This window comes from Amblyomma americanum, chromosome 4 (assembly GCF_052857255.1).
Source record: "Amblyomma americanum isolate KBUSLIRL-KWMA chromosome 4, ASM5285725v1, whole genome shotgun sequence".
Lineage (NCBI taxonomy): Eukaryota > Metazoa > Arthropoda > Arachnida > Ixodida > Ixodidae > Amblyomma > Amblyomma americanum.
Window position 1 is genome coordinate 79,020,791 of NC_135500.1, and position 21,739 is coordinate 79,042,529.

Below are 21,739 nucleotides of genomic sequence, written 5' to 3' on the forward strand. Positions count from 1 at the left end.
TAAAACAAAATATTTTGTGGCCAACATTGTTAATAATTATACATGCTATACGACAAGCTATCAAAATTATAAAATGGGTAGGCAACTGAACAAGATCCAAGTTGTAAACCTCCAGAACCCTACAATGCCATTTTGCACAACATGACACAATGGTAGCACTGAATAAAACAGATACACATACATGCTGCAAGCATTAGGCTGAGGCCACGTCTCAATACTTTATGCGGTGTAATGAATAGGTATACTATGAAGTAGGCAGGTGCTTTGATTGATGGGTGTACCGTCACAATTGCGTGATAAACTCTGCTGCAAAAGACACTACTTTTCATCATGCTATACAAATTGAGACAGTAGACATGAAAGTCCAGTGGGCGGCACGTCCTTTCTGAAGGCTGGCTTCAAGCAGTCGATTGAAAGGGTGTCAGTGTGCCCATGAATGTCGACAATGAAGAACTTCGATGTTCTTTTGAGTACATGGAAGGGGCCGTCGTAGGGGCGCTGAAGCGGCTTGCGGACAGAGTCTCGGCGAACAAAGATGTGCGTGCAAGTCGCGAGTTCGGATGGAACATGTGAGGATCGTCGAGACTGGCATCGGAGATGTGTCATCCTGAGATGGCGGCAAAAATAGCGGAGCTGTGTCACGTGATCGGGAGGGTCTGGACTTGTATACGAACCGGTAGATTCGAAAAATTCACCAGGGTGAGCTGAAGACAAGTTCTGCCGGAGTGCAACGACGATCTTGTTTCAGCGTAGCACGGAGGCTGAGCAGAACCAGTGGTAAGGAGGCGGTGCAGTGGGTGGTGTCGAGTTGGGCTTTGAGGGATGTTTTTAGCAAACAATGGAAGCGTTCGATCACCCGATCATGCTGCTGCTACACATGCAAGACCGTTCACAGTGAAGCAAGGTGCTTTGCAAGGGCATTTCGCACTGCCACCCCCGAAGGCTGCTCTTGACTGCTTGTGTAGGAAGGCTGTGGTCGTCGTCCATCCTCTAGACGAACCACATCCAGCCAGTTGGCGCCGCATCTGTCAGTCATTTCCTCACAAATATTGTGGAGTATGCAGCGGCAGCGAACGACGTTGTTCACATTGACAATGTCGCATTCAAGGCCCTTAAGCAGTATGCAAAAACGTGCCTTGAGCCGCCCGAAGGCATTTTCTACCACACGCCTGGCACTTGAAAGATGAATGTTAAATGCCTGCGTGGCAGAATCAGTAGTCCCAAAATGCGGGTATGGCTTCATGATGTTTTTTTGGAGTGAGAAGACTTGATCAGCCAGCAGCAGAGGTGAAACATGCACTCCTTGGATGGTTTTGGATTCCATCTTAAACAGTTCTCTGCTCAGAAACTTTGGCAGTTTCGATTCTGCAAACACGCCTGCGTCATGGTTCCTCCCAGGAGATCCACTCTTTGTGTAAAGGAATTTGTACCTGTGGTCAGCAATAGCCAAAAGTATTACACTATACCACCCCTTATAGTTATGGTAGTCCACTGCATGCTCGGAAGGTGGACAGACTTCGATGTGGCAGCCGTCTAGTGCTCCAACAGCTTGAGGGAAGCCTGCAACTGTAGAAAACTGCTGCAGGTGTTCGGCCAGTTCGTGCATCCTCGGCATTCTCTCGTACCGAGGTTCGAGAAGTTGCACAACAACATCGCAGAACTCTTTAACAATGATGTTAACTGAGGAGCGACTGACTCCAAACACGTTTGCCACAGTTCTTTCTTCCGCGGAAGTCGCAAGACGATATACGGCAATTGCCACACGTTTATGCAGCGGTATTGCTTTCCGCATATTTCTGTCCAGCCTCCTCATGCGGCGTCACACATTTAAAATGTATTTAAATGTGCCTCTTGTCATTCTAAAGTTCTCCCTAAACCCAGCCTCTGGCAAGTGCGGAAGCGTTGCTTCGTACCATGAAGTTTCGCGCTGATACGCCCACACACTCCACTCGCGAGAGCACAGAACTTGCAGCCAGAACTTGGAGGCGCCGGCACGTATGTTCGGCTCGTTCTTGCTCGGCTTGCTTGTCTTCAAGTTCGCCAAGAATGGCGAGCTGTCGCAGACGTAGCTGCTGCATTTCCATTTGATAAGCGGCGAGCACAGCGAGGTACTTGCTCTCTTCCTCGCCGCCCGGCACAGGCTTGCTGTGAGCCATCGCTATATGCACAACTTCCCGCCGACGCACAGCACTGTAAACACTTCATGTAGTAAAATACACTTCAAACACGAAGAAAAGGATGGACTAGAATTGAAAATATACTTAAAACAGCAAAGTGCACTTATTATGACACGAGAAACAATCTGAAATTGAATAAAACGAAAACAGCGAGAAGCAAAACAAATAGCTCAAGGTGACGAGGCGATGGCAAGCAGCGAAGGAGGATTGCCTTGGCTCAAACATCGGCTACGGTGTCGACTGCGAACCATGTTGAAAGACTACCTTCATGTTTTGTCTGAATTCGAACAACCTCGGGTAACAAGTTTAGATGCACAGGCGATACTAAGCTTAGTTCACAAAAAGAACTTCTTATCACAGTGTTTTGTTAAATGTTTTGTATATCACGGGAATAAAATGGGCCTTATAATTGTGTCTGGAGCAGCAGTCACGTGACCAGCGCCGAACACGCCCATGGGACAAGTTTTCGCGTGTAACACCGCCAAACTGAGGTTAGTGGTAACCAAGGTTATCTCCGCCTAACCATGGTTATGGTTAACCGCGGTTAAGTCGGCCGTGTAACTAGGGTATAAGTTACATTCCAACACACTACCAGTTAAAACCTGGTTGCATGAAAAAGGTATATTCGTTCCTTGGACAACAAACTGCATTCTTTGCAAGAAGCCTTGAACAATAGAGCACGTCTTTCTGGACTGTTGGGACCCAATCTTTAATTGGCACGTCCTCCAGAGAACACTCAAAAAAGAACTTCCTTTAGACTGATATGGGATACGGTTTCTACCAGTTGAGAGTGAGGGCATTCCTTTGGATTTAATCATGCTCCTGGGCCTCCACAGCCTGTGGAAAACGAGGATGCAAGTTCGACATGCAGACCTCAAAACACGTCCTGTGCGCGAGAACTTCATTGAAAGTGTGGTGCTCCTTAGAGAAACATGCAGGGCACAACCCGATCCACCTTAGTGGATTGCCTCACTAGACGAACTTGTGTTTTTGAAGAGATTTTAAACCTGTCGTGATAGCCAACGTGTCGCTGTGGCGGTTTTAATATTTATGTGAAACTTGTTTTCTGTGAAACTTGCTCTTCTTAAAAAAAAAACTGTTTTGTTTCTATGTCAAGATAGCCAATAAAGAAAAAAAAGCGTCGGCGGTTCTCCCTCACACTCAAGGATGGAGTGTCAGCTAGCACCATTCCACACACACTTAATGTTTATGGAGTGCAGGCATTAGTCCTTATCCCAGGGAGACCTCCACTGTGCCTCCGATGTAGCCGGGTTGGACATGTCCGGCGCCAGTGTCGCACGCCTCGATGCACTCAGTGCCGACGCTTTGGCCATACTGCGGAGAACTGTGTCTTGAGTTACGCTGACAGGCTGCGTCAAGGCCAGTGGTCACGGGAAGATGACGTGGCATCAGAACACATTATGGATGTGTCTGAGGTTGTGGACGCGACCGGAGAACTAAGTCATGAGCATCGAATAGATGGGGAACAGAAGACTTCAACACCTCAAAACAACACGGAATATGAAGCGACTGGCCATCTAGCATCCACGCCTCCAGGACGAAAACCGCCGGACCCGGGCCCCCCCGTGAGTGTTACAGAGACTGCTGTGCTTGCTGCACAGGAAGACCTCGTTGCCACAGGTCAACGTCCGGATATGCCTCCTGTGGAGTCAGTCGAGGCGATACAGCCAGTGAATGCTCCCCGATCCTCCTCTGATGCTGATTCTGCTTCGTCGTTGGAGGGTAATGGTGAGACGTGTGTGGCGTCGATCTCTGGCGTGTCAGGTTCTCTGTCGGCTGTCAGTGTGGCAGCGAGTGATGTGCTCCCCTCGGGTTCGTGGCCGAGGCCTTGGCTGTCTCAGAGGAAGACATGGACAGCACCGCACCTTTGAAACGTCCTGCAGATGCTGACGAGGTGTGTATCGATGGCGCTGACCAGAAGGCACAATGTGTAGAGGCCACGGGAAGGGTGGTGTTAAAGAGGAGGGCGATGTCTGCCCGAGAGGCCGCCAATTTGGCGGCGGGCCACCACATTCCAGGGGATGGCGTTTGTTAAGACTGGCACTAAAATGGCGAGCGTCGCAGCATATCAAGTCGCTAGCCTTAACGTTAGGGGTATGCGTAATCGTAGGAGGCAACAGCAGGTACGGCATCTCTTAAAGAAATGGAGTGTGTGTGTAGCCGCTATCCAGGAAACAAAGTTGTCCTCTGATGAAGAGACAGCAGCTGCTCTTGAGCCTTTTTTGTCGGAATACAGCATTACTGTTAGCCACGCGAGAGGCTCATCCGGAGGTTGTATGCTATTCCTGGCGAACACGCTAGAGATGACAGCCATGTCTTATTGCATAGATGACGAGGGGCGACTTATATGCTGTGATCTCACAATTTCAGGTGTACAGTGGCGGATTATTTGTGTTCATGCCTCCACAAAGCAGCGCGATAGAAGGCTTTTTTTTCTGTCATTAGTTGAACATTTGTGCACGGACCGCAAAATTATATTGTTGGGAGATTTTAATTGCGTTTGTAGGGATGAGGACCGTTCAGTGGTATGTAAGAGATACGACCATAGTGCTGCATTACTTACCGATTTGGTTTCTGAATATAGTCTTGTGGATGTGGGGCAGGAAAAAGGCGACAGTATACATTTCACTCATTTTCAGTTTTCCTCTAATGCTCGCCTTGACAGAATTTACGTTTCTGTTGACGCATTAGCAAGTGTGTTTGGCTATGTTTGGCTACTGGGTGCGGCCCATTTTCTTCAGTGACCACTGTATGGTGTCTCTTCAGATAGGAAAGTACACTCGGCATGTACTTCACCCTCGATGGGAGTTGTGGAAGATGAATAACTGTCTGCTCTCAGACGAAATCTTTCAGCGTGCTGTACCTACTTGTTTGAAGGACGTATGGTCACGCCGTGATCTTTCCATTTTTCAAAAGTGGGACTTGTTTAAACAGGAGATCAAAAACTTGGCAATTGAGGCCTCAGCAAGAATCGCTTTCCTGAAGAGACACCACCTTCGTGAGCTTGGGCGCACCCCAACGGAGCTACATGAGCTAGAGAGGGTAAGCCCGGGTGCCTATCTCGAAGAGATTAATAACGTAAAAGCACAGCTTCAACAATTTGCGACAGACAGATATAAGGGGGCCTTGATACGATCTAGGTCCCGAAGCTTTCTTGATGAGCAACCTTCTCGTCGGGCCCTGAGTGATGAAAGAGAGAATGCTCTTGCGAAGGAAATATTGGAAATTCAGTATGGTGATTGCACATACAGTGATGCGCCTGGTATTCTTGCTGCTTTCTTCGACTATTATCGGAAGCTGTTTGGCAGTTGCGAAGATCCAAGTCAGGGTTTCGATTACAGTTCCTTGCTCGGAAACTTCCCTCGACTTGATGATGAGAAGTGTGCTATAGTGAAGGGACCTATCACTTTGGATGAAATTCAATCAGCCATTTCTGCCCTGCAGAGCCAGAAATCTCCTGGGCCAGATGGTATTACTAGCGAATTCTATAAAACATTTTCGCCTTGCCTAGTGCCTGTTTTGATGGAAGTTTTCAAAGCATCTTATGATGTGGGTGTCCTGCCTCCCACTTTTTATTCTGGGCACACAATATTAATTCCCAAAAGCAAAGATACTAATCGGTTGAAAACTGTTGAGGGATATCGTCCAATTTCCCTTTGCAATGTTGATTACAAAATTTTTGCCAAGGTTCTTAGCAGTCGTCTGCAGCTCGTCATTATGGACTTGATAGGTCCGCATCAGGTCTGTGGTATTAGAGGCCGCAGTATTCAAACACATATCCATATTGCACGTTCAGTATTAGAGACAGTATCAGATGAGATAGGCCAAGTAGCTCTGATTCAAATTGACTTGGCTAAGGCGTTTGATAAAGTTCGGCACGATTTCTTGTTCGCGGTCTTGGAGTATGCAAATATTGGTGACGTCTTGCTTAATGGCATAAGGCTGTGCTATAAGAACTCCTATACAAGGGTTATTGTTAATCAGGAGCTAACGAAACCAGTACCACTAGAAGCATCTGTTCGTCAAGGATGTCCACTGTCTCCATTGTTGTTTGCCCTATATCTGGAACCCCTCTGTCTCAGTATAATTAAGAGCGCAGCTATCCGCGGTTTCTCTCTGGCTCAATGTGAAGTTAAAGTTTTAGCTTACGCTGATGATGTCGCCCTCTTTTGTTCTGACAAAAAGAGTGTACTCGAGGCTCTAAACTTGACTAAACAGTTCTGCGATGTATCAGGCGCGGCTCTTAATTTAGAGAAATCCAAAGGCTTTTGGTTGGGTCATTGGGGAACTAGGCCAAGCCAGTTCGGTGGTATATGCTGGAACTGTAGCCCTCTTGAGTACCTAGGCGTTCCGCTGCACCAGTTTCGCAACAGTACAGCCTACTGGGATTCACAAACTGTGACTCTACGGCGGCAAACACAGGCTTGGATGGGTAGGGAACTCTCAGTGTTTGCGAGGGCACAGGTCTGTAACATTTTTTTGTTTGCAAAGCTCGCGTATGTCCTTCAAGTCCTGCATTGTGCGAGGAGGAAGGTGCAAGCAATACATAGAATATTTGCAGCATTCGTTTGGCGCTCTCAATGGGAGCCGATGAGGCGTGACAACTTGTTCCTTCCCTTAGAGGGTGGTGGAGTGGGCCTTGTTCACCTGTTCGTGCATCAACTCGTTTCCCGTTTTTTTCTTTTTCAAATCGGCAAACGACCCGTTTCTGGTATCTGTGCTCATTAGGCGGCTTAGTTTTCATTTGCCTTACTTATTCGCACCGACTGTGCAGGCTCGTGAGGGGACTTTATGGGGATTTCTTAAGGAGGTTGCTGACACTTTCAATTTTCTCACTGTGCGCTTCTCTTTAGATTACCTGTATAGCCTCTCGAGAAAGCAGATGACCCAGGCTCTCACTGAGTCTTTGTTCCCTACACCATTGTATCGGCAGCCTTATCTGGGGTCTTTGGACATCAGTGTTCTAAAGCGTGTTAGGCGGATGTGCATTCAGGCAGCCGCTAAAACGTTCTTTTTAAAACTACACACAGCGACGCTGCCTGTCAAGACATTTCTTAATGACAAGGGGATGTTTGTACCCTGGAATGTGAATTGTCGTCTGTGTAACGTGCCTGAGACAATTGATCATTGCTTCATCCTGTGCCGTGATGCCATGTTCTTTTGGGACATACTACAACGAACTCTTAAGAAGGACATTGAAATTACACCATACACTATTGGATTTCTGCCTGTTGACAAAAACTCTGTTGTGCCTTATGACGTGTTTGTGTTGATGGGACTTCAGTCTTTGGAAAAGCCGTATGATGGACAGACATGCCGAGCCACCAAGATCGTCCAAATCTGTGTTTCGGGAACAGTGTGCGTTGGTGAGGAGTGTATATGCTGCTCGCGACGAACCTCCAAGCTGGCTGCCGTGCCTAGATGCTTGTGTGTGCCTCCCTGAATTTTGATGTTTTGATGGGGATGCAGTGGTGAGTTAGGGCTATGGGGGGCTCATATTAAGCAGCCCGGTAACTTGAGACGCGAACTAGTCTGATTGAAGTTTCCTCCTTTCTACAGAAGTTCTTCCATGCAATAAAGAAAAAAAAAGCGTCGGCGGTTCAGTGGTAGGACACTCGCCTGCCACGCGTGTGGCCCGGGTTCGATTCCCGGCCGACGCATGTGTTTTTGCTTTCCTCGCTCACGGATTTTCAGTGAGAGTTGGTCTGCTTTTTTTCTTTCCCTCTACAGTGTAAAATGGCGTCGGTGGTTCAGTGGTAGAATACTCGCCTGTCACGCGGGTGGCCAGGGTTCGATTTCCGGTCGACGCATGTGTTTTTGCTTTCGTCGCTCACGGATTTTCAATGAGAGTTCGTATGCCTTTTTTTCCCTTTCCCTCTACAGTGTAAAATACCATCGGCGTCGGTGGCTCAGCTTATCGCGAAAGCGAGGAGTATTGGAAAGAGCAAACTACAGAAGCTCGTGACAGCTGGAAAATGGAAAGGCACCAACCTCTCAGTTTTCGCCAGAGCTGCAGTCTGCAACCTTTTTTTTTTATTAGCAAGCTCTGGTATGTGATGCAGGTGTTGCATTGCTCTCGTGTGAACATTAAGAAGCTACACCGGATTTTTGCGGTATTCATAGGGGCTTCCGAATGGAAACGTTGCAGGCGAACGAACCTATTTCGGCGGGTAGAAGAAGGGGCGCTGGGGCTAGGGCACCTCAAAAAAGGCAGCTGGTGAACCGTTTTTTATTTTTTCGCGACGTCCTCAGCAAGAAAGTGATGACAAGGCGGAAAACGCGACGAAAGCCGCGGTCGAATCTCAGGAGAGTGTGGAGACCAACCACACCGATGCCGTGGACGTCAGCCAGGAAGCTGCTGGTCTATCAGCTGGGAAACGCTCCCATGAGGAGAGCGTCGGCGAGAAGCCGCAGCCTTGGATAGGTGGTGACGAGCCGCCGCCTAAAACAGCGGGGACTCGACGCTCGACGCTGAAACCCCGGCCGAACTTCTCTGCCGAATCCCGGAAGGCGGGGAAACCGCCTCCGTAGCTGCCCCATGAGGTTTCGTGCTTTGTTTTTTCCTTTGTTGTCGCGCAAAGTACCCCGCAGACAGTGTGCCTTGGTCCGGAAGGGCTGTCGAGGGACATCCGTGTGGTTTCCCGACGCCAGCAGTCGGATTCCTTTATCAGCGACTATGTACACTGCATTCTGTGAGTTAAAAAAAGTGTTTCACGATTTGGTATAGTGGGCACTGTATGTCAAAGGCCTTTCATTCCAAGTGCATGGCGATGAAACTAGATACAGCTCTGCGCGTAGCTACTTTGAACGTCAGAGGCCTTTGTGCAAGGAGGCGCCAATGTCAGCTGAATCGCCTACTTGCTTACAACGTGCTTGATATAAAGGCTATCCAGGAGACGAAAATAGAAAGTGAGGAAGCTACTGATCGTATGGTGTCTCACTTTAGTCCAGTCTTCAGTGTTTGTGTTTGTCATTTTGTTGGCACCTCGGGCGGGTGCACTATTTTAATGCGCAGCAATCTAGGCATTGTTGTAGAGTCTGTTTCTTTTTTTTGCGCAGCAATCTAGGCATTGTTGTAGAGTCTGTTTTCGCATGTACCAAAGGACGTCTTCTTGTCATTGATTTCACTTTTTCTAATCTGTGTTGGCGAGTTATCTGCGTGTATGCACCAAACGTAGAATCCGAACGCCAAGAGTTCTTCAATCGTCTTAAATATTATTTTGTTTGTGACAGAATCCTGCTGGTGTTGGGTGATTTCAACTGTGTTTGTGTAGCGGCGGACCGTATGAAGCGCTTGCCGGTGCGCGAAAAAACTGCTCAATTATTGAATACTATTGTACGCGAGCGACCATTGTTTAGAAGATATTGGTGAAATGTTTACCTACGGTAATAGCCCTTCCAGCGTGACAGTCATGCTAGGTTGGATAGGCTGTATGTATCTACGGGACTCGTGTATCTCTGCATGAACTATGAAGTTCAACCTGTTGCATTCAGCGACCACTGCCTCGTAATCTCAACCTTTGGCGCCAAAAAAACATACGTCCTTTAACTGGCACTTGTGGAAATTTAATGCTAAGCTGTTGGAAGACGAAGATTTTATAAATGAAACTACAAACGAACTGCACAGACTGTTAGAGACAGCCTGACAGCTTGGCTGTTCAATGGGAAGATTTCAAGGAGTGGGTGAAGCGTAAAGCAATAGAAAAGAGTTGTCTTAATAGGCACAAAGATAAGGAAAAGGAAACTGAGTTGAATGAGCAGTTAAAATTCCTGACCTGCATGGAAAGTTGTGAGCCCGGCCATTTCTTGAAAGAATTGAGGGAAGTAAAAAGCCACCTTGAAGAAATAGACACAGACAGATACAAAGCAGCCGCCATTCGCTCTAGGTCCGAGAAATTGTGGACCGGTGAAACGCCAACTAAACGAGCATTGTCCGACGAAAAACGTTACATTCGCCAGAAAGAAATCACGCAGACAAGGCACGGGGCTGAAGTTTCTAGCGATACGAAAGTTATCCAGAAGGTTATAATGGACCACTTCAACGGCCTTCTAAGTCATAAGCGTGAGATGGATGAAGGATTTCTGGTTCATTTTTTTGCCCCTATTGCCAGGACTCGAGGATGAAGTGAAGGTGCGCCTGAGATGCCCATTCGTGTCGGAGAAATTGAATCCGCAATAGATGAATTGCAAAGTGGAAAAGCACCTGGCCCAGATGGACTATGCGCCGATTTCTACAAAGAATTCAAATGCATGATAGCTCCCTTTTTGCTAAATGTGCTCGCGGAGGCGTACGAGGGAAAAAAGTTCCGCTGTCTTTTACTACTTCAAACATTGTCTTGATACCCAAATCAGATGATCCGGAGAAGCGCTTTTGGTGGGCTCTTATCGGCCGATAAGCCTCACCAACGTAGATTACAAGATATATATGAAAGTTTTAGCAAAGAGATTACAGGGCGTAATCAAAACATTGGTTGGACCGCACGAGACCTGTGGCATCAAAGGACGCAGTATCGCGACAAATATACACGTTGCACGTAGCATACTGGAATGTTGTGACGCCCTTGGGGAGCGCATTGCAATGATTCAGCTGGACCTTGTGAAGGCCTTCGATCGTGTTTCACATGACGTTCTTTTTTGCATTCTTGATCATTTGAACGTGGGGCGAGTTGTAAGATGGCTTTTTAGTGCCGACTCCCCCATGGCATTGATGTCAAAACACTTACAGCAATCTGCATTTTGCTTGTGCGGATTCGACATAATCGGCGCAAGCCACTCTCGGTAGTTGTCGTTCAGCCACGACCTCTGAAATTTGCATTTTCCGGGCATTGCTTGTACGCACATTGACTGGCACACACTACGCTGCTGATGCACAAAATGTCACGATACCGCCGTACACGCACACCCAAGCCCTACACGTGCAATAAATCTCGCGATACAACCGCACTTACACACGTGAGCGCTACGCGCGCACAAAATGTCGCAATGGAACTGCACACGCACGCAGAAGCGTTATGCGTGCACAAAACGTGACGATACAACTGCACACGCAAGCGCTAAACACGCACGAAATGTCACAATGGAACCGCACACGCAAGCGCTAAGCGCGCACAAAATGTCACGCTTCGACCGCGCAACCACACACACAGTGCCGGCCATTTATCTATTCAACTGGAAAGTACACAGGAATAGACCACATGCGTAGGGTGCCTCGATGCCAGCGCCGCCGTCCAGGGTGGTGACACGCTTTGGCATGCGCCGCGCCGCCGTCTTCTCCGCGCTCGCCATCTTGGGGCAAGTCGCTTTTCGTGCCGCTGCTGTGGAGGGTTCGAAGCCGTTTGCGCTGGATTCTGAGCTGATGAACTGCTTTAATTCACGAAAAATAGCATGCCACGGTGTTGTGTTCCATTGTGTGCCGGCTCGGCGAAGAAAGGAGCGCGATGTTTTCGTTTTCCACGGGATGAGGGACGGAGAAAAATATGGGAGGCGAAAGTGAAGCGTGAGAACTGGAAGGCGAATGACAACGCGAAGATCTGCGAGGTAAGCCACAATGTCTGTGCTCTTTTTATGCATCATTAAAACTTCTTTTTTTGGCTAGTTTGTTCATATAGATAATGTAAAAAAATTTAGCGCGAACAGACACAGACCACGAGGAAGATAAGACACACACACAAGCGCTTGTGTTTGTGTGCCGTCTTTCTCGTGGTCGTTGTCTGCGCTAAAGCTTTTAGATCTTTTTCTAAATGTCGCTCACAGTTATGTGCTTTCAGTAGAAATAACATTATACCACACCGCTTCGCCCATCCGCTCGTAAGCACTGACTTTGTGCGGTTTGAATATATGTTTTTGCCTTGTTCACCAATCTCGCACTGTGCGCAACTGGAATTTTTGTGTGCCTTCAAAGCTGCAGCTCGAAGCCTAGTTAGAAACGTGAGTACAGCACGTGTTGCATCGCATTGCCTGGCATTGGAAGTAGCGCGCTTTGTTCTTGAGGCGGAGCATTTTGAATTACCAGTTATGTGAAGGCTTACAAGCTAAATATATGAATCATTGCGTCTTTTCACTTTCAGTGAGCTACACTGAACTTCCGTATCATTCACGGAGTGTCTCACGATGATCTTTACTCTCTCGCGATCGCACATTTTTTTTTGTTCAGAGCCGCGGTGAAAACACGTGAAGCAGGTGGACCCCGGTATTTGTCGAAGGAATGCGCCATTGTACTCTTTCAACAGCTGCCCTTTACACTCGATCTTGAAAGCTGGTAGCAGCCGTCGAGGCTTCCGGTTCACGCAGATTAAGGAGCATTCCCCTCTCCTTTTCAAAAAAGAATATAATAGAGGCTGACGGGTGAACCTCCCACGTGCTACCTACCCACTTTTGTGGCCAGAGTAGGAAGTGAAAATGCAGTCTATGAACAGGCAGTTTCGGTTGCAAAAACCTGCCTACGAGTCAGCCGTTCTGGAATTTTGCAAGTGGTCTTTTCGCAAGTGTTTAATTCTGCGCAGCACAAATAATAGGCCCCTTCACTTTCCTTTTCTCAAATTATTCAGGGGAATAATTTTTCGAGGTATTTGCGATTCGCAACGAACCCAAAGTTAGGCCCTCGCGAAAATTAAGTCGTTTACAGTATATGGCTGGCAATTCGACTAGTCGCGAAGAAACTTCTATTGTGAACTGTCCGTCGCTTTAAGAAAGCGGTCGCGAGGAAGCAAGGTGCCTGCGCAGTACAGAAGTTCATCCCGAATACAGCTCTTTCTTCTCCATGTAATGACACATCGCGAGGCGAAGTGCACCGTTGTCAAACGCGCAAATACAGGTCCGAGGTTAAGCCAAATTTAAGTGAAGTTAAATTTGCCCGTCCGACACCCGAATTAGTGCTGTCGCTTGGTTGGCGTCCACAGAAATACTTCGTGATCCTGTGCTTGTAATATCGCACCGCTTCCTTAACGTTTTTTTATTATCTCATTTGTTTGCGTGCACACGATCAGAGGCGCGAAATGACAGTTTCATCGTCTCTCTCATTTTAGCGCCACTTCGAGGAAGATCAGTTTGAGGGCAACAGAATGGATGGACGGCGGCTCCTCAAGTCAACGGCTGTCCCGACGTTGTTTGATTTTAGACGTAAGTGTTTGTCCCCATTCGGTTTGCTAGCCTAGTATCCGCATCAGATAATCTGAGGAGCACTAGAGCCTCGGATATGTTTAGGTACTGATGAATTAATTTCTTTCTTGCGCGAACAGCTGAGCCGAAGCGAAGAAAGCCGCCTGCACCGCGGCTTTTTCCTGGTAGTTCTACACCTGACGCTACAAAAGGCTCTTCGCCAACCCCTGAGACGACACCTGACCAGGAAGAGACCCTAGCGATGCCTGAAAACACGCGTGAAGATTCAGGAGAACAAATCGACATTTTCTCGTTGTCCACAAGTGAGCTGCGAAAAGAGCTGCAAGACGAAAAAAGAAAACGCAGCCAGTTAGAAGAAAGTTTGTTGCAGGCAAACAAAAAGCTGAAAAAAGCTGCAAAAAGAACAAAACAGCTCGAAGAAAACCTTACAACGTTGACGGCAAATTTGAGCTTCCTAAACCAGGACCAAAAGGCTGCCTTGGAAAAGAAAAACCGGAAGAATTGCTCCTGGGGTGCCAACACGATCAAGAAGGCGCTACAGCTTAAGTTTGCACGTGGTTCGGCCGGCCACGACCTTTTATTGGAACAAGGGCAGCCGCTTCCATCTAGAAGGACTCTGTGCCGGAGACTGCAACACTTAACCTTCCTACCTGGTGTGCTAACAGAAATTCTAACTTTAATGGAAGCCAAAGTGGCTGCAATGTCTGAGATTGAAAGGGACTGCGTCCTTTTCCTAGATGAGCTGGAAATTCGGAGAGGTGTGGACCTGGACCGTAGCAGTGACTGCTTTCTTGGCAAGACCACGCTCCCCGAAAGTGACCAGCCTGCCAACCATGCCCTTGTTTTCATGGTAGGTGGTTTGAATACCAGATGGAAGCAAGTAATAGCCTACCACTACACAGGTGCGTTTGTCAGTGGAGATAAGCTCAAAGACTTTGTCTTTCATTTAATACAGTTGTGCACCCAGATATCACTGCGCGTGGTATGTGTCACTTGCGACATGGGTAGTTCAAATCGTTCCATGTGGAGGTCACTGAACCTGTCGAGTTCTCGCAGTTCTGTAACTGTTTGTTCTGTGCCACATCCATGTGACAGCGAAAATGTTTTTGTATTTCATGCCAGACCCTGCGCATGTGCTAAAAAATTTGAGAGGGCATTTGGTGCGAAAAGATGTGATGCATCTTAACGATGCCATCGTCGCAAGGTTCAAGTTGCCCAGCAATGAAGTGTCGATCGCTCATGTGGAGGCTGTTCTAAAACTCGACACAAACCAGTTGCAGGTCGCATCGAACTTGAGCAACATCCACATATCTAACGGTCATTTTACAAAAATGAAGGTAGGGATAGCGGTTCAGCTGTTTCGTGAAGCCCCAGCAGCGATTAGATATTACATCGAAATCGGGAAGCTGTCACCTGAAGCAGAAACAACTGCGTGGTTTTTTGGAGTAACTTTTAAATGGTTCACAATAATGACTGCTCGCCATCCCTCTGTCGCTCTCAGTTTGAAGAATGAGAGTAAATATGAGGAAGCCATTGCACATCTCAAACTCACAATGGAAGTCATCGAAGGCTTGGGAATAGGAGTAAGAAAAGTGTGGAAGCCAAGCCAGGCAGGGGTGCTCATGTCAACAACAGTAGTCCTGCAGCTGCACATCTTTCTGCTGAAAGAACGCCGGTACAGTTTTGTTTTGACTGGGAGGATGGTCCAAGATTGTTTGGAAAACCTTTTTTCGGTCATCAGAATTATTTCACCTGTGCCGAGCCCATACGACCTAAAAAATGCACTCAAGATTGTAACTGTCAGCCAGTTCCTCAAAGTTCCGAAAACTTCAGGCTACGACATCGATGACAGCACTTACCTGGTTGATTTTTTTTCGGCCGAAATCAAAGAAGTTCAGCACGAAGCTGAAGTGCACGAAGGACTTTCAGCATGTGATGAAATTGAAGCAATAGAGTCATTGACAAGAGCTGAAATCGACATCGTCGCTCACCTGGCCGGGTTCTTGGTAAGGCCCCTTGCGCTTTCCGCAAGGTCCTGCGCCCCGTGCACACGAATGCTTCTTTCTGAAGAGGTACGAGAGGAGCATACCCTAGTGCAGTTAAAAGAATATAATGCTGGAGCCCGTAACCTTGTATATGTGAGCGAGCAAGTTCTTGACTTTGTTTCTTCGTGCGAAAGTCTCTTTAAAAACCTATCGGAACAAAAAGACATCTGTCGTTTGAAGAGTCCAATGAGTGTTGTTGTGTTGTGTTGGGTTTAATGGCACCTAAGCAGCTAAGGCTATCATGCGCCAGGCTCAAGGTATATGAACACTTTTCTGTAGGTGGGAGGAAACATGGTTGTTTAGAGGACTTAAATTGCTATTACGTTCTGGTAGTAATAAGAGAAAGAAGAAATTTTATAAATGGCTAAAAATAAACGCTTTCAAGAAGGTCAGAAAACCTCAGTAGCCATCCTTGGCTGGGCAAGGATCCTGAGGCTCCCAACCATTCAAATACCCACCTCAGCCCTCTTCTCATGGAATGAGAAAATGGCTGAAATGCATCACATTTTAAAGCAAAGCTCTGGATCAAAGTTTACAGTTTCTGAAGAACATCTGCTTCTTTTAAAAAGCTAAAAACGGAAGATATGTTAACAATGGCATTTTCGCCTAAAAGCAGCGCTGGGTGTAAAGGAATGTATTCATTATAAAACTTCGTAAAGTGCTTATTTCTTAGTTTTTCGAGTTTTGCACAAGAGAATAAAATATGGTTTATTGTTAGTTCGTCTCCACATCTTTCACAACGAGGTTTGTCTTGTTTCGTTAGTAAGAAATTATGTGTAATGTGTGTATGTCCAATGCGGAGACGACATAAAATTCAATAAATCGTTCCTGGTGCCTACAGGTCTTCCATTCACCCAGGACAGGTTTTACAAAGTGCAGCTTGTTGTTAACCTCGTTGTCCCAAGAGGCCTGCCATTTTTCTCTCAATTTATTCTGGACTGACTTGATGCAGTCCTTATGCGGTATGTTTACTGGTTTTATTTTTGCGTTAAGGGCAAGTGCGGCGCTTGCATCAGCCCTCTCATTTCCGCTGATGCCCACGTGACTGGGAACCCAGCAAAACTTTATTGTATGTCCTTGTGAATCAGCTCGTATTACATTATGTATTATGTTTCCTATTAAGGGTTAAGTTGCATTTCTGGGGTTTATTGCTGTAATTACGCTGAGGAAGTCACTGTAGATAACACTGTTCTGTATGTTTTTCTTCAATATTTGTTCTACAGCTAGAGCAATGGCGTAGCATTCTGCTGTAAATATTGAAGCGCACTGAGGCAGCCTGACTACTTTTTCCCATTTCCATTGCACTATCGCGCTCCCTACATAGAGTGCTGTCTTAGATCCATCTGTGTAGAAATCTGTGCAATTCTTGTATTTTTCGCTTACTCCAAGAAACTCTTGCTGTATATATTCCAGTGGGGTATGTCTTTTTTGAATGTGTGTCAGTGCGAAATCGCATACACCAGGAAACAAGTACCAAGGTGGCAACCTATCGGGTCTCTGGGCAACATCAGGAAGTGCATCTAGTATGTTTATTTCTTGGCATATTTCTTCAAAGCGGAGGAGCAATGGTTTTACAGCTTGAGGTTTGTTGGTGAACAGTGTTCTGGATGGGCATTTTGTAACTATGGTGTAACAAAGATGTTTCGGTAGCGACCTTATTTTCAGTACGTATGCACAGAGGTAAGCATTGTTCTCCTGTTGGTGAGGGTCGGTTCATTTGCTTTTACGTGAAGGCTATTTATGGGTGATGTTTTGTAAGCACCAGTTGAAAGGCGCAACCCGAGGTTTTGTACTGGATCTAGCTTTTTAAGGTATGATGGCCTCGCAGACCCATACACTATGGATCCATAGTCTAACGAAGAGCGTACTAGAGAGCGATAGATGTGCAATAGGCACCTCCTATCGGATCCCCAACGCTTCCGTGAGAGTACTTTAAGTATATTCAGGGATTGGGTGGCTTTCTTTTTTAGGGTGTTTATATGTGGTAGAAACGTTAGCTTTTTGTCAAAAGTTAAGCCTAAAAATTTGTGTTCTTGTTTTACTGGAAGTGTGGTGTCGTTCAAGTGGAGGGTGGGATTAATCTGCAGTCCTCTCTGCAGCGAGAAAAGAACCGCAACAGTTTTCTGTGGAGAAAACCTAAATCCATTTCTGTCTGCCCAAAGTGCTAATTTGTTTATTGTGAGTTGTAGTTGCCTCTCACAAGTTGCCAGGCTAGAAGATGTGCATGCAATTTGAAGGTCATCAACGTAGACCGAGTACATAATGGACTGTGGAATTATACTGGTTAAAGAATTCATTTTTACTATGAACAATGTAGTACTTAAAATGCATCCCTGAGGAACGCCGTTTTCCTGAGTAAAATTATTTGAGAGGGTTGCGCCTAGACGAACTTGGAAAGAACGGTTGGATAAAAAGTCGCTCAAATATTTCAGCATCCTCCCGCGGATACCAAGCTCTGCCAGGTCGCGAAGAATCCCGAACCTCCAGGTCGTGTCATATGCCTTCTCCATATCGAAAAAAACTGAAAGGCAGTGTTGTCTGTGTATAAAGGCCTCTCGGATTGTGTTTTCCAGGCGGATTAAATGGTCGACTGTGGAACATGTTTTTTTAAAACCACATTGGTGGACATCAAGAAGCTCTCGGGATTCTAGAATAAACATTAATCTAATATTTATAACACTCTGAAAAGATTTGGCAAGACAGCTTGTAAGGGTTATAGGCCTGTAACTGTTAGGGGAGGTTGGTGGCTTTCCTGGTTTTAGAAATGGAACAATAATGGCTTTTTTCCAAGCAGCTGGTATTTTCCCTACTACCCATATTTTGTTAAAAAATTTTAACAGAACTTCTACAGATTGCTCAGATAGATGGGATAGCATTTCATAATGAATTTCGTCGGGGCCTGGTGCAGTTTGTTTACCTATAGACAGTACTCTCTGTATTTCTTGAAGTGTAATCAAATTATTGTAAGGCTCGTTTGTGCTGCCTGCCGTAGGGAGTCTTTGTTTTTCGGTTGTGTTTTTGTATTTTAAGAATGACTGTGTATAGTGGGAAGAACTAGAAACCATAAAAAAATGTTGCCCCAAAATGGCTGCTTGTTCTTTAATACTTGTCTGAATTCCAGGATCCGTCAGCAGAGGAAGGGTGAATGGGGAATAGCTGCCATTTACTTTTCTGACCTGCTCCCACAGTTTTTTTGATGTTACCGAGCTGTTTATGGACGACACATAATTTTGCCAAGACATTTTTTCCACGTTCCGCCGTACATATCGGGCTTTAGCTTTTGCCTTTTTGAAAGCTATTAGATTTTCGTGAGTAGGATACCTACGAAATACACCCCAGGCCTTATTTTGTTGTTTTTTGGCTTCCCAACATTCTCGCGTCCACCATACCTTGTGGTTCTGGCGCACCACGCCTGTGGACATGGGAATAGCTAGCCGTGCAGCATCGATGATACGCTTTGTAAGAATTTCATTGATTTCATCTATGCTAAGTGTTTCTGAGTAAACGTCCTCTAATCTGGCCTTTTCTCTAAACAACGCCCAATCAGCTAGATGTAGCTTCCATCGCCGTGGTTTGGTTGGGATGACTGCAGGTGAGGATGATAGGTTTATAAAAACTGGCAGGTGATCACTCCCAAACGGGTTGTCTAAAACGTCCCACATAAAATCACTAAAAACAGAAGGTGAACAAAAAGACAGGTCTAAACTGCTCATTTTCCCAGACGTTGGGGAACAGTATGTGGCCTTTTTCGTATTTAAAAGACATACATTATTCGTCAGGATAAAATCTTCGATTATTTGACCTCTAGCGTCACAGCGTTCGCTTCCCCACAGGGAGGAGTGAGCATTAAAATCCCCAAGTAACAGATATGGCTCCGGAAGTTCTCTGATCAGTTGCTGTAGATCATGGAGTGTTAACGTAAAATGTGGAGGAATGTATACGGAACAGATTGTTAGTGTTTTGTAGCTTACGATACTGACTGCAACCGCCTCAAGTTTTGTTTTGAGTTTAATTTCTTGAGCAGGGACACCGCTTTGAACGACTATCGCGACGCCTCCCGATAGCCGATTTGCCTGCTCTCGATCGCGTCTAAAAGTTTTATAATGTTTCAGGATATGTACATGTTGTGGACCAAGATTGGTCTCCTGAAGACATAAAGCTGTGGGTAACATTGACCCTAAAATATGTGTTATGTCGCTGTAATTCCGCATAAGTCCTCTACAATTCCAATGGATTAAAAAAGCCATGTTTATGTTTTTGAGAGGAGATGAAAGGGGATTTACTTAAGTAGTGGGCAAGTTATTAGGGGCCTGTCTTTTTTCCGCTCAAGACAGCTGTTCCGCCTCTGTAGTGGAGGCGGAGTGGCAGTTATATCCATCGCCTCGCGTGAGGCGCTGGAGGACCGCGGGGAAGCCGTGGGTTCGTGGGTTTCAGTCCTCCCCCGGTAGGGGGAAGTCCTGCGGGATGCCGACGCATGGACAGGCGCTCCCTGCTTTGACACTGGCAGGGCAGCTTTCGCTGACCCTGCCTGGGGCGTGAATGGTCCTGCCATTGGCTCGATGGAAGTGGCCTCGGCAGCGACCGGGGTGCTGTGTGGTGCACCGCCCCTGCGCACCACATCAGCAAAGCTGGATTTTGCTGTTAAGGAGAACTGGTTGGTAACGGCAAATCGCCTTCTTGCTTCTTTAAATGAAATGTTTTCCTTGGTTTTTATCGTGATAATCTCTTTTTCCTCCTTCCAGGACGGACAGGCCCTGGAGTATGCAGCATGTTCTCCTTCGCAGTTAGCGCAGCGCAGGGCTGCGTCACATTCCTCAGAAACGTGATCTTTGGAAGCACATTTTGCGCACGTTTTGCGGCCGCGGCAGCTCTGTGAGCCGTGGCCGAACCTTTGGCAGTTGAAACACCTGCGAGGGTTTGGTATGTATGGTCGTACATTGATTTTCAAATATCCCACGTCGATTGTGCCGGGCAGGGTGCTGGTGTTGAACGTCAGGATCATGTGTTTTGTGTCTATTTCCTTGTTGTCCTTCCGGATTTTGATTCGGTGGACATCTATGACGTCTTGGTCGATGAGCCCTTCGAGCATTTCTTTTTCAGTTATGTGAAGAATATCATTTTCCGATATTACGCCTCGGACAGTGTTTAGTGAGCGATGAGGAGTCACGGAGACCGGGATTTCCCCTATGGACGTTAGGTTGGAGAGCTTAGAATGTTGGACATTGTCACACAGTTCGAGCAGTAAGTCGCCGCTGGCCATTTTTGACAGCTTATAACCAATGCCTAGGGTTTCAGTCAAGCACTTTGACACAAGGAAGGGGGATATTATTCTTGCCTGTTTATCTTGTTGTTCACTGTGGATCACATGATATTTGGGGAAAGTTACTTTTCTTTTTTGAAAGAAGTTGTCTGCCTCGTTCCGCCCTCTTTTGAGAGAGCGATCAGATTGTGAAAGTTGGGGAGCCATAAAAAAAACTTTGTTTTTCGGTCATGGTGCCAGCCACCCACCACGGAGTCCAACAAGGGGACGGGACAGGAACTTGATAGCAAGTCCTGCCCACGCCAGCTGTACACCTCAACTATAACCAAATATGACGCAACTCAGGGTAGTTGGTCACACAAGGTTAACCCTCGCCGCCAGGAAAACAGGAAAAACCAAGGAGTGAGTAGGATATAGGAGAGTTGTGAGACAGAGATAGGAAAGTGAAAGATGGAGAGGAGGATAGGAAAAGGCGACTGCCGATTCCCCCCGGTCGGGTCAGGCCAGAGGTGCCGTCTGCAGGAAGCTAGGGCCAAAGAGGTGTGTTGCTTCCGCCAAGGGGCCTTAAGGGTCCAAACGCTCGGCATCGGCTCAACCACCAGGATCCCCTTTTCCCCGGACACGGCGATGCCACGCACGGCGAGGCGCGGGTGCTCGGGTCCGTGGTGATGCACAGTTCACCATCATCCCCTTGCGGGGATGTCCCTGCGGATGCTCGGGAACCCGCGGTGTCGCCACTCACCGTCGCGACGCCTGCAAGCTGCAGGCGCCCCCCTGCGGGGAAGAGTCCAATGAAGACCATTAAATGCCTTATCGAACAAACCGTTCCCATTCCGGCGGTTGATTGCGCGGAACACCCAAATCTTATGAACAGACTGTTAGAGCGGTTTGTGACGATGCGCCTGCGCATTTACTTGCGTTGGCTAAGCCAGCCAGAAGAATCGGATGATGGGTACGGCAGCAAAACTGTCGCTGGCACAAACCTTGAATAAACTGTTTAAGAGATGTCTCCTCCTAGGCATGCACCCAGAGGCAGCTTCAAGCGGTTGATGGATTATTTTGAAATAAAATGCTGTGTACATCACCGTGTGGCAGGAGTCAAAGTTTGGTCTACTCAT

General features: G+C 46.9%; 1 long non-coding RNA gene and 2 other non-coding genes across 3 annotated transcripts; all 3 read left to right on the forward strand.

Annotated features, from left to right (window-relative positions):
- The first annotated feature begins 7,787 nt into the window (after nucleotides 1-7,787).
- TRNAG-GCC (transfer RNA glycine (anticodon GCC)) lies at nucleotides 7,788-7,858 on the forward strand. The gene has a single exon. It is a non-coding gene; the product is annotated as a tRNA-Gly (tRNA).
- Nucleotides 7,859-7,937: 79 nt separating this feature from the next.
- TRNAD-GUC (transfer RNA aspartic acid (anticodon GUC)) lies at nucleotides 7,938-8,008 on the forward strand. The gene has a single exon. It is a non-coding gene; the product is annotated as a tRNA-Asp (tRNA).
- A 3,566-nt stretch (nucleotides 8,009-11,574) lies between these two features.
- LOC144130196 (uncharacterized) lies at nucleotides 11,575-13,601 on the forward strand. The gene is made up of 3 exons (XR_013313999.1): nucleotides 11,575-11,735; nucleotides 13,223-13,316; nucleotides 13,436-13,601. It is a non-coding gene; the product is annotated as an uncharacterized LOC144130196 (long non-coding RNA).
- Nucleotides 13,602-21,739: the final 8,138 nt, after the last annotated feature.